Here is a 12,550-nt window from a genome sequence, read left to right as displayed (position 1 = left end):
GGACTTTGGATGATCAGCAGTAGAGGATGCTGTTGCAGTAGTCGAGTCTTGAGGTGATGAAAGCATGGATGAGAGCTTCAGCAGCAGAGAAGGAGAGTAATGGATGAAGTCAGGCAATATTTCTGAGGTGAAAGAAGGCAGTTTGGGCGAGGCGACTAATGTGATGTTCAAAGGAGAGGTTATTGTCAAAGATACCAAGGTTGCGGATGAGTGGGGAGGGAGAGAGGGTGGTGTTGTCGATGCAACCTGGACTCTATTTTCCCATGCTCCTCCACCTTGTTCAGACCAAAGCAGCAGCCCTGGGAGGAAATGCATGTTTACTTTGGATTTTATGAGTCACACCACCCATGTGACCTGGATGTGGTCAGAAGCAGTGCAGGTGATTTGGGTCACTCTGTAGTGTGCCTGATCTGATTCTGGGGATTGAGCCGACCTAATTATGGCAGCACTCTCTGATGTTAGCCTTTTTATTGCTTCAGTGGCTTTTGTTGGACTGAAACATCCAATAACTTTAAACCTTGGATCCGGTAATGTGGCTCGTATCATTATACTCATGGACTGGAGGGTGTGGAGCCTCTCCCTCAGCTGCCTGATCAGGTGGTCTCCCGTGTCCCTCACCACTGCAACGGCCGTATTTGTGCCATCTTCTTGAAGCGCCTGCTCCAGCATCTTCAGCAGTGGCACAACCTTGGAACCAGAAACATTATCCTCTGCTGAGAGCTCCACAGTGGCATCATGAAAGGGAGACAGCAAAGACAGGCACTCATCAACAATGCTGAACTTGTCCACGGTCAGTAAGGGGATGTCAGTTTGTAGACCGGCCAAAGTGGCCCCCACTGGCTCTCTGAGCTCCATCAAAAGATGAAGCATTTGATAGGTGCTATTCCAGCGTGTCTCCACTTCTTAAAATAGCTTCAGTTTCGGCCTCCCCAAATGTTCTTGAACCTGTGCAAGCTTCTCCTTTAAAAAAATACAGATGAGCAGTTAATTCAATCACCGCAGCAATAACACAAACAAAATATTAGCATCATCAAACATTGGAATAAAGTCAAAGAACGTACCTTAGCAGTGGTGCTGCTTCTAAACTATCCAACCAGCTTCCTGGCCTTGGCTCGCATGTCACACAGCACAGGGGTTTGATCAAGAGCCTTCTTCACCATCAGATTAAGTGTGTGTGCTATGCAGATACTGTGGTGATGCCTCTGTTCTTTGTCACAGGCAAGCATGTTGGCAGCACCATCAGTAACCAGGCATATCACCGGATTAGTTATTCCCCATTCCTCCATTAGAGAGGCTTTCACACGGGCTAAATTTTCAGCAGTGTGAGAATGGGGGAGTTTCAGTACTCCTAACAGTACTGAATTTAGCCTGGCGTTATCATCAACAAAATGGCAGGTAACAGCCAGGTAGTTATCCATGTTAATGAATGTCTACGTGTCAGATGTAAGGCTAAATGCAGCCACCTTCTGCACTTAAGCCTTAGCCTTCTCCTTAGCCACGTCATATTTGGCCTCCACCATGGCCTTTACAGCCTAAAGGAAGAAAAAAAAACAGTGCTCAATTGTCAGATGCACAATGAAATTACTCGTCTGCTTTATGCATGCACCCATACGCACCTGCCTTGTGGAGAGAACACAGGTAGGATCCAGTTTGGACACAAATGCCCTAAATCCCACGTGCGCCACAATACTGAAGGGCTGTGTGTCCTTCACTATCATGGAGTCTAAGGCCTCTTCCAGCTCTTGCTTTCTGGTGGCTAGGTGAAAGAGAATATATGTAAATACAGTTTCTGTTACTTGTCTTTCATTCATTCATTCATTCATTCATCTTCTAACCGCTTCATCCTCTTGAGGGTCGCGGGGGGGCTGGAGCCTATCCCAGCTGACAGCGGGCGAGAGGCAGGGTACACCCTGGACAGGTCGCCAGACTATCGCAGGGCTGACACATAGAGACAGACAACCTTCCACGCTCACATTCACACCTACGGACAATTTAGAGTCATCAATTAACCTAGTCCCCAATTTGCATGTCTTTGGACTGTGGGAGGAAGCCGGAGTGCCCGGAGTTCTCCCACGCTGACACGGGGAGAACATGCAAACTCCGCACAGAAGGGCTCCCATGCCCGGGATCGAACCGGCAACCCTCTTGCTGTGAGGCTACTTGTCTTTCATTTGCACAATAAATAAAAGTCAACGTAGTAAAATTGTGACAGTATATTTATAATATTTTAATGACTTACCTTGGCTGGGTGCAACTCCAGTTCCCTCCTTATTCTCATGCAAGGCATGGAAATGCCTTAGCATGGATGAAGTGATGTTATTATATCCCAATTCCTTGGAACACAACCTTGCCTCTAAAGGACGGTGATAAAACCGCGAGAGCGAGGCGGCCGCAGTTTTTAGAGCCAGGCACTGCAGCTGTTCTCCACTGACTGCACGCCTGGCTCTCACCTGATCTAACAGCTGATTGGTTTAGATGTCGACTCAACAAGATGATGTTTTAGATAAACTTCATTTTTGTTGAATTTTGGAGATTAAGACTGTATTTCTCTGATTTGAAGGTTTATACTGTGAACAGAAAACATGTTGTGTGACTGATGGTGAAGTTTAGTTGTCAGAGACCAAATACGTTTATCATAAACTATACAGAGTCTACTGTATATTAACACTGGACTTTTGTAATTATTGAAGTATTTAACAACACAGAGACTGGTGGTCAGTGGGATTTGAGGATTCTTAAAATAACACCTGTACAGTTAGGTGACCATATTTTGATTTCCAAAAAAGAGGACACTCGGCCCGGCCACAAATGATACTTGCAGTTTACTCAAAGATTTTTTTTAAAGATTATTTTTATGGGCTTTTTTTTGCCTTTATTGACAGGACAGAGAGTGAAATGGGGAGACAGAGAGAGAGTGGGGACTGACATGCAGCAAGGGGCTGCGAGCCAGATTTGAGCCCACGGCCACTGCGGCGAGGCGATGCCTCTGTACATGGGGCGCCGGCACTATCCACTACGCTACTGACGCCCCGATGCCTTATAATTTTAATAAATTTAAAGTTTATATGTATGGATAGAATATTCAATTATATTACAAAATAATATCTCTCGAAGACAGAAATTCAAATAGGCCCCTATTGATAGGGGACACACACACACACACTAGAGTGCGGCTACCCGATCCGAGCCCGATGGGTCCCGACGGGTGCCGATGAAGGCAAATCCAGGTTTAAATGGCCAAGTCTGGCTGAGTTCTGTTCCATCAAAGCGGCTAAGATTAGCCTGACATCGGTAACCATGGAAACCATGGTTCTGGCTAAGTCTGATACATCAAGCTAAACTCCGATTTCCGTTCCATCAAACTGAGCCACAACTCCGTTCCATCAAGGTGGTTAACCTGAATCCCAGCCTTGTAACCATGGTAACTTGTGCTGCCGGGCAATCCTGGTCTGTAGCAGGATTAAGGTGAGGATTAGCTCCATCTATGATCAAAAAATGTTAAATAGACAAGAACAGACACCTAAAAGACAGTTCTGCCAGTGCTTTTACACACTCACAACTGTCATGTAATGATAAAAGAATATGTAGATCATAAAATATATAACATAATTAATTTAAAAAAATTAACTATTAAAAAACAAATTAAAATGTAATAAAAATAAGATAATTTTAACAAAAACAAAACACTTACAACAGTAAAGCCAAAATCAATTTAATAAAAACAAAACTATAATAAAATTAAACTGAGGCATTAAAAAAAGATTGTACATGAATATGTGATTGCCCTCCCATCCCCACCCCACTCTGTTTCCAATTGGCTAGCAAATTCACAGCCAATTAAGGTCAACTGACAATGGCCAGAGAAGGAGAGGGACACACCCAGAGAGACACAGAGAGAATAAATTAGGAAATAACGGCATGCCCCTTCATCAAGGATCCTGTTGATGAGGAGGCCCACATTGTTCAGTGGGCCTTCCAACCACCACCAGCCCCAAGGGTCTTCCAGAACAGGACCAACCCATTGATACAGACAGACTCCTGTCTGTGGGAGAGGTACCAGTTCGGCAGGCAGAGCATTGTATCTATGCAGTTTGCTGGAAACACACATTATAAAGGCCACATGCTGCAGCCAGTCTCTGACCACTGTGCAGTCAGTCTGTATTGCACTGAGGTTCTTTGCTAGCGGTACATTCCTGTGCAGTGTTGGTGATGCTGAGAGACTAAGTAAAGCAACTGTTTGCAGAGAGGTAAAAAGGGTGTATTTTCTATTCATTTTGATTATTTCTAGCATCACCTACATCATGCATAGCGCTTGATTTGTTCACATTAACATAGGTTATCTTTTATATTTATGAATTAACCATGACACAATGCAACCACATTAAAATGGGACACACACCATTGTGGTTTGTCTGTTCCTCATCCTGTAGCACATTCCAGACATTTAAGGGGATTTTACTTATTTTGATATAATAAAGGATAGAGCTTACAATTGACTCCCAAATGATGAGAAACAGATAATTGATTCACTATCACCTGCATTCACTTAATAGTTTTCCTCATTTCCACTGAATTGATGGATTTGCTAAATGGAATTTTCTACAATCAATCGATAAATGTTGTGATTATTTCCTATAAACTGATCATTTCGGAAATGTCATAATCTACAATCAATTATGTGATAAATGCGATGATTGACATAAAATAGTTTGATTAAATGCGTCATCTGAAATGTACATAGGAATCAGTAGATAAATGTGATACATAGTCTATCACTAATATTAATTTACATATTTGGTGAATTTCATGAGGCATACTTGAATTGTTAGATTTAATAGGTGTTCTTATCTACATATATTTTGTACCTTTGATGCGGTATTCATAGAACATGATATTATGCTGAAATGCTGAATTTTCTTTGTCACTTGCGCATTAAGCTTGTTGGCAATATTCCGCCACGCCACCTCCCTTGCTTTATTAATTGCTGCAGTATTGCCTTTTTCTTAATTATGTCCTTATAGTCCTCATACATTTCCATAAGGAGCGCTTGCGTCGAGCGTAGAAAAAGCCTCTGCTCACTCCTCTCCTTTGCTTTTTGACATTTTCGGCACGCGACTAGTTTGGGCTTTTTATTTTACCTGGGTGCGTGCATGAGCTATAGTGCGTAACTTCTACATGTCCATAAATGTCCGTTTCACCCAAGCCACTACTAGAGGAGATGACACAATGCTGATTAAGCCGATCGGCTCCTCTAATTTTAGTTTGCGTCAAAGAGTATGGATACCAAGAGGCAAAGCTCAATAGAACCAAAGAGCATGGATACCAAGAAGCGAAGCTCCGTTGAATTTTTGACAACAGCCACTAGGGGCGCTGCGGTAGCGCTGCCGCCACTTTGGACTGTTGAGCTTGGACTGTTGCGCCCAGACAACATGCAAGATGTCAAGGAGAGAGGATGGAGAAAAGTAAAAGAAAACAGTGTAGTGCAATTAACTGCAACAACTATCAGTGGAACACCCCGCACCTGGCCTTCCACCGTTTCCCGAAGATTCCCGACAGGTAAGAACTCCTGAGGTCTAAGTTTTAAAGTGTTTTAATATCAATTTAATATGTAGCCTATATATATATATATATATATATATATATATATATATATATATATATATATATATATATATATACATACATATATATATATATATATATATATATAGGCCTCTCAGAATCAGAACTGATTTCTGCTTTAGCATTAAAATATATTAAAATAGCCTATATATTATTATTATTATTATTACTGTACACACTGTAAATAAATCTTTATTCCTGACTGTGACGTTGCCAGTAATGTGTTTCTAGTTAAAATATTGATATTTTTTTTTGGATTTTTTTTTTTTAATTTTTTGGTAGATTGGCTTATGGGGTGATTTTGAAGGAGTTATTAAGTTAATCTTCTCATAAGTGGATGTAATATGTAGAGATGCCATCTAAGCCGTTTTTCTTCGTTTTTTTTTAAGCCTATATTTTGCTTTACAAAAACATGAAAAAGCAGCTGTGACCAAGCTATCACGAGGTGAGTAGCACTGTAAGCATAATTAATAGCAATATACTAAAGTTTGTCTTTGTGTTTTTGTATGCAAGCGGGTCTGCTGCGGTCTGCTGACAGTCCAAAATGGCGGCGGTAGGACGAAGCCATGGGCGAGTCTGTTGCTACGGGGCGTTCTATTGAGCTTCGCCTCTTAGTATCCATAACTCTTTGTTTGTGTGTCGACCGGCTACATTCCCGCGCTGGCCCACAGGAAATGCCGCGTTTTACCTCACAACAAGAAGGGAGGGGGATAGGAAGAGTTGGAGCGCAGGTAGAAAGAGAAAGCAACATGGCGGAGAACCCCAGGAAGCGGCTGAGACACGGTTCAGAAGTGGATCCTACCACAAAGAGAAAGCCTAGACGTTCGGCTGAAGGTCTATTAGCAAAGAAGGAAAGTGACCGAAGGAGAAGGCAAACAAGGATTTGTATTGGCGTAGCTTTTCCTCGGTGGAGAGCCCTGAAGGAAGAAATTGGGCTGAGGGCAGACACGGATGTTGCCTTGCTGCTGTTGGATAAGTAAGTGATTTAGTTTATATTATATTATGAGTAGTATGTGTTGCTGTTACATGTATCGGACCTAGTACTTAATTATTGTCTTGGAAATGGTGCTATGAACGTAATGTAATGTTAGCAGCCTGGTGTTCATCACCTTGTGTAGCATTGTGTACACGGTGTGTGGCGAGTGTTCTGGGTCCCTCCCAAGTCTCTTAAATTACTGCTAGTTATCTTACCTAGCCGACTTTGCTAGCTGTTTAGCCCCTCCCGTCTAGGAAAAAATGCGAGGAGCTAGCGCTAGGAGCGATGAGCCAGCATTGTTGGTTTAAGAGACATGAGACGTCCTTTCCACTGAAGCGTCACGTGAAGCGACGGCCATTCCTGATGACAGCAGCACAGCTGGATCTGCTGCATAATGGACCCAGCGTTTGGCGTAAAGTGACATCCCAAGTCACATTATATTCGCTGATCAAAGCAGTAACCCCCCCCCCGCCGCCGTCATGACTTTGGTCACACAGTTTTGCATGCATTACCATTGTTATTGAGTCATTTGCCGAAGTTTGTGGCAATTAAAGAACTGTCTGTAGCCCTGCGATTCCACTGTCACTGTGATGAGCATCATTATTATTATCATTATCATTATTATTATTATTATCACTATTATTAAATCCACTCGCCATCATTCAACAAGTCAGCTGCTGAGTGAATAAGACATCAGACCTGTCAGTCTTCCTCAATCAATTCAATTTTATTTATAAAGCCCAGTATCACAAACCACAATTTGCCTCACAGGGCTTTACAGCATACGGCATCCCTCTGTCCTTATGACCCTCACAGCGGATAAGGAAAAACTCCACAAAAAAGCCCTTTAAAGGGCCAGTGTGTAATATTTGGCATGGTTTATTGTCAAATCTGAATCTGAATCTGAATATTCTACCCATTGATATGTTTATAATCGCCATCTTGCGCCGCCATGTATGTAAGGCGGCCCGAGCGGACTATCCAGCCAGCCAGAGAAGTGTATAAATAAACCAACAAAGACAGCAGAAGGAAGGAAGAAGGAGGAGGAAACAGCAGAGAGTGTTAGTAGTTTGTTGATAGAGAGTAGTGAAAAGTTTTTTTAGTTATAAAGTTTGCAAATGGACCACACTTACCACGCAACAGGAGAGAATGAACCCAAACTGTCATCTGCGAGGAAAAGAAGACGCAACTTCACTCCTTGTGATGCACTCTCTGCGACGCTTTTCCTCCTGATGATATATCTCCCCAACAATGGTAGCACCGAATCCTATTCTGTGCAGCAAAATGGGAGCGGAGGATTCAGCCTCTCTTCTCACCCTCTCAGCATCCAAGTTCCTCATCTGTATGCTCTGGCTCAAACAGGTATGGCTCTGGATCTGTGTCCGCTACAAGAAACTTTTCAAAATCGTGTTCAAAGTCGTCCATTGCAGCTACTATAGTCTGGAGATATTGCTAGGCTAAATAAACAGCTGAGCTCTGTTTACAGGCTACGCTGTCAGTCAGTGTGCGGGCTGGAGATTGGTGGAGCAGAGATGGGAGGGGGTGCCTGCTAGGTATTGTAAACGAGTATGTGTGTATGAACTGTGTGTGTTACGCTAGAAGAGTCAGAGTTTGGGACGGAGTCTTTTACCCCCTGGAGTGTTGCCGGAGTTTTTGGAGTGCTCAAATAAACTGGCCTTTTTCCCGAACGCTCCTCTGGTCTTCTGCTCGTGAGGGATTCATTACAAAATTGTAACATGGTTTAGATTTCTAAATAAACATTTACCTCGTCGCTAGATAGACCTACTCCTGAAAAACTCGTGTCTGTGCAAGGCTTTTTGTCCCTACGAGGCCACCGTCATTTACCCAACAGGAGGGGTGAGCGAGTGAGCCCTGCAATCTAGAATTTGACCGCTGATGTCACTGTTTTCAATGGTTTTCAACCCATTTTACACACTGGCCCTTTAACGGGGAAAAAACGGTAGAAACCTCAGGAAGACCAACTGAGGAGGGATCCCTCTTCCAGGACGGACAGACATGCAATAGATGTTGTACAGAAGAGATCAACATGATAAATTAACAGTAATCCGTATGACACAATGGGGGGGAGATGCAGGGCAGACGGTGACAGGAGCTTACAACAACATTAATGAAAGTTATAATATTAATTAATATTAATATTAATATTAATAGGCTAATATTACCTACAAGCTATTAAACATTCCACTCACATGACATGCAGGATTAATTAATGATGGGCAAATGTATTTGTGTGTGTGTTCCTGTGTGTGTGTGTGCGTGGTGTTTATATCAACACGTGTGGTTCTGGACACGAGCAGCTGCACATTTAACAGCCACACATCACCGACAGTCCGCTGAACAACACAACGGGTTGTGAATGAAATTAACTTAATGACAACATGACAGTCTTGCACTAAATATCATTAACGTTACTCTTTGTAGTCACGTAGGCATGTGAATTACCGCGTTTCATTGCAAAGAATGCATGTAACGCGTGCACTTGCGCTGTTTCTCCGCCATCTCGTTCAAATGAGCCACATGTAGGGGCAGGTATTTATACGTCATGGTGTTCAGCTGAAAAACACTTCCGGATAGGAAGCTCTCGACCATTCTAGCTTGTAGCTGCTTAAAGTTTGCTGCTAGTTCCTAGCGCTAGCTCCTTGCTGCACAAATAAGAGACTTGGGTCAGCCTAGAAGATAGCGGACCTCGAACGACTTCCGGTTCAAGTGAGGAGCTAGCAGTAGCACTATAAAAATAAGAGACTTGGGATGGACCCTCTGTGTACACGGTGTGTGGCAAGTCTGTACATTATTTGTTGTAATAACGCATTATCCACTGGGGGGGCGACAGAAGTTACGCTCTATAGCTTTAACAGGTGAGGCTTGAATTAGCGTCAGTTGGAGCCAGCTGATTTCACTTGACGGAACGGGTTGGAGCTAGTTTGGGAGTTGGCGTTTAGTCAAACTTTAAGATTACACTTTAGTCTAGATATTCTTAGCTACGTTGATGGAATACCCCCCTGAACAGAACACACACACATATTGGCTGTTTGTTTCTACCACTCCCCTCGCTGGAAGCCTCGGACCTTCCGCCGCCAGCCTCCGCCTTGAGACAGGTTTTTCCTATTTTATCTTATTTTATTATATTTCTCCCTCTCCCCTCACTGGAAGCCTCGGACCTCCCGTCACCTGCTCCCGTCTCAAACACAGAGGTCTCCATCTCAAACACGGAGGTCTCCCTCTCCGCGGAGCACCCACGGTGAACGCCCAGCCTGTTAAATAGCTTGTAACCATAACAACTGTGTGACACAAACTCAGTGCTTTAGTCATTAAATAATGTCGGCCTCGGTTCGGTTTCAGACATAACAAAACAGAATGAATGTTGAGTTCAGCCAGAAATATGCAGCAAGGAAAACCAGAAATTATCATCAATTTATAAACACCCAACGGACGCCCCGGACAGGACGTCAAAAGTGGACATGTCCGGGCAAATGAGGACGTTTGGTCAGTCTAGTACAGCTAGAATATTCGCATTTAAAAGAAAATTTATATGGTCCGCAAATCATGTTTATGTTTTTGAATTTGTGTTTTGGCCTGTTGCGCCACCCACCGCCGTCTACCAGTCACACAGTCAGTAGAGTCTCAGCATCCGGGTTGCCAGTAGTTATGACTAAGCTACAATGGCTGACGGTGCGACTAAACCCAAACGACCTCGTTATGATTCCCAAAAACAAAGCCAAGACAAAACTCGAGGCAAAGCGAGGGTCTATATAGGAGATGCTTTTAAACGGTGGAGACGGTTTAAAGCGGAGAAGAATTTGAAATCGGATGTTGAAGTGGCTACTCTTCTCCTCAACAGGTAAGCTTTAGCCAAAGTTGGCTAACTAGCATCATAGCTAGACGGGGATGGACATTTCGAATACTTTCAACTGTTATTCATTTTCGATCATACATTGTAGCCCATGTGCAGGTGGGTCCCGGTACATAGCATTAGCAACTGGCTCCTCCTCCGCTGTATCCTGGCAGCAGCGAAGCCGGTGTCGGGCAGACATGACTCGCGGCAGTATTTTGAATTTGAGTGCAGTAACCGTTATGTACCGAAAATGAAAACACGCAACTTACGAGCTCTATGGCAGCGCATATTTTCGAAGCGAAATGGCAGAGAGGGGAACGAAACGTTCACCTGAAGACGACCAGGATCCGACATTACCTCTAAAGATACAACGGTCGTTGTTGAAGAAGTTGTCGGATAAAGAAAGGGACAGAACCCAGATTAACATTTCTAAGGTGGAGAGCACTGCAAGAGCTAAAGGGGCTACAATTTGTCTCAGAGCTAGCTCTTCTTCTCCCGGACAGGTAACGTTAAGTAACAACATGAAGTCAAATGTCATTAAATTGACATTTAACAAACAATGCAGCCTTTCCTTTTCAGTTATTTTTGTAGTGTCAGTGCCAGCCTGGTGCTGCTTTTCCTGTGTGTCTGCATGCTGGCCTGGTGGACTGATAGTAAGTGTTGGAGCGGATCACTGGAATGGACTGCTTGAATCACAGAGCCCGGGCCAGTAGTTCAGAGTTTTACTGCAGGGTTCAACGCTAAGTTTTTTTTTTTCACTTACCCGGCCGGGCAAGTTGGTCAGAGATCTACTTGCCCGAAGTCAGTTTTTACTTGCCCTATAAAAATTGTTTAATTTAAGCGGCTATCAAATAACAAAGACTGCAGTTATTTTTATGTTATGTAATCTTTATTCACATTGTATTTATTAATTAAAACAACATATGTCATGTATTGTAGCTTAATTCCTACACAAAAATGACAGTGTCAGGGCTTAAAGTGAAAAATTTGTCAATCGTTCTCCATCTATAATTTTGCGCCCTACTTGAGCCATGCCCACCTCTATTTATTGTTCACCCCTCTCTCCAGTTCTGCTGTATTAACACCGGGTTTAATATATTTTGCTTCCATCTCTCTGCCCCGCTCTACTCTACTTCAACGCTACTTAGCTCTCTCTCTACGCTACCATTAGACTACCACATCCACCTGTTGCACAAAACGCACAGCAGTGTTTCCCCTAGGATGGAGTTGTAGCAGCAGAGGTGAAGCACATGTATGAAAAATAATTTCACATGCGTGAAACTTTTTTGTATGCTTGCAAAGCACAGCCTGCTGGGATGTTTTTATGTATCTACTGGCACCAGAAGGGCTCTTTCGGACTAAGTACACACAGTACATGTGTGCACAGTAATGAGCAGGTGAAATGTCTGTCTAGCTTACATATGAGGTGTCTCAAGATTTAGGAACATACAATTTTATTCAATATAATAAAAGTAAAAAGTCACATGACATGCTGCTGTTTTGTGCTATGACCTATTTAAGTGTTGGAAGTTGTTATTTACGTGACAACGCCTGAAAGCAACACAAGCTCAGCATGAGTGCCGTGCTGCGTTGCTGTGCGAGCAGCTGTTTGTCTGTGCGTAACAGCAGTCTCTTGATGGTTATTTACACAGTGTCCATAACAATAACTTTGTCAGCTGACAAACTGCACCGGGCTCGGGGTCAGGTTTGGTCAGGAAAATGCAGCCCAAGCTGCTCTAGCGTGCTCACCTGTGTATGTGGCGGAACTCCGCCGTGCACAATACAAAGAGCAGAGGAGAATTGTTAACGCGTGACCATGTAGAGACAGAAATGACACGAAGACATAACTTCTTAGATGACCTCACAACAGGTTTACAGAACTTTAACTTCTGCCTCTATGAGGAAATCAGGTGGACGGTGTTGTGGTCAGAGTGGCCCAGTGCAGCGCAGGGGAAAGGGTGATAGGCTTTGTTAACAGTTGTGTAACAGTGATCCAGAATATTCTTCTCTCTGGTCGGACATTTTATAAACTGTTTGTATTTGGGGAGTTCATGTGTGAGGTTACCTTTGTTAAAGTCGCCAAGGATAGTAACTAAGGA

At 43.3% G+C, this 12,550-nt stretch overlaps 1 protein-coding gene across 14 annotated transcripts in view; it reads left to right on the top strand.

The window, feature by feature from the left end:
- LOC125899783 (uncharacterized) overlaps window positions 1-12,550 on the top strand; it is a 54,921-nt gene that overhangs the window by 33,124 nt on the left and 9,247 nt on the right. The gene's annotated exons all lie outside the window — the stretch shown is intronic.

Source organism: Epinephelus fuscoguttatus, linkage group LG2, assembly GCF_011397635.1.
Source record: "Epinephelus fuscoguttatus linkage group LG2, E.fuscoguttatus.final_Chr_v1".
NCBI classification, from domain to species: Eukaryota; Metazoa; Chordata; class Actinopteri; order Perciformes; family Serranidae; genus Epinephelus; species Epinephelus fuscoguttatus.
Note: the sequence above shows the minus strand (reverse complement) of the source record. Positions and strands in the feature narration are given on the sequence as shown.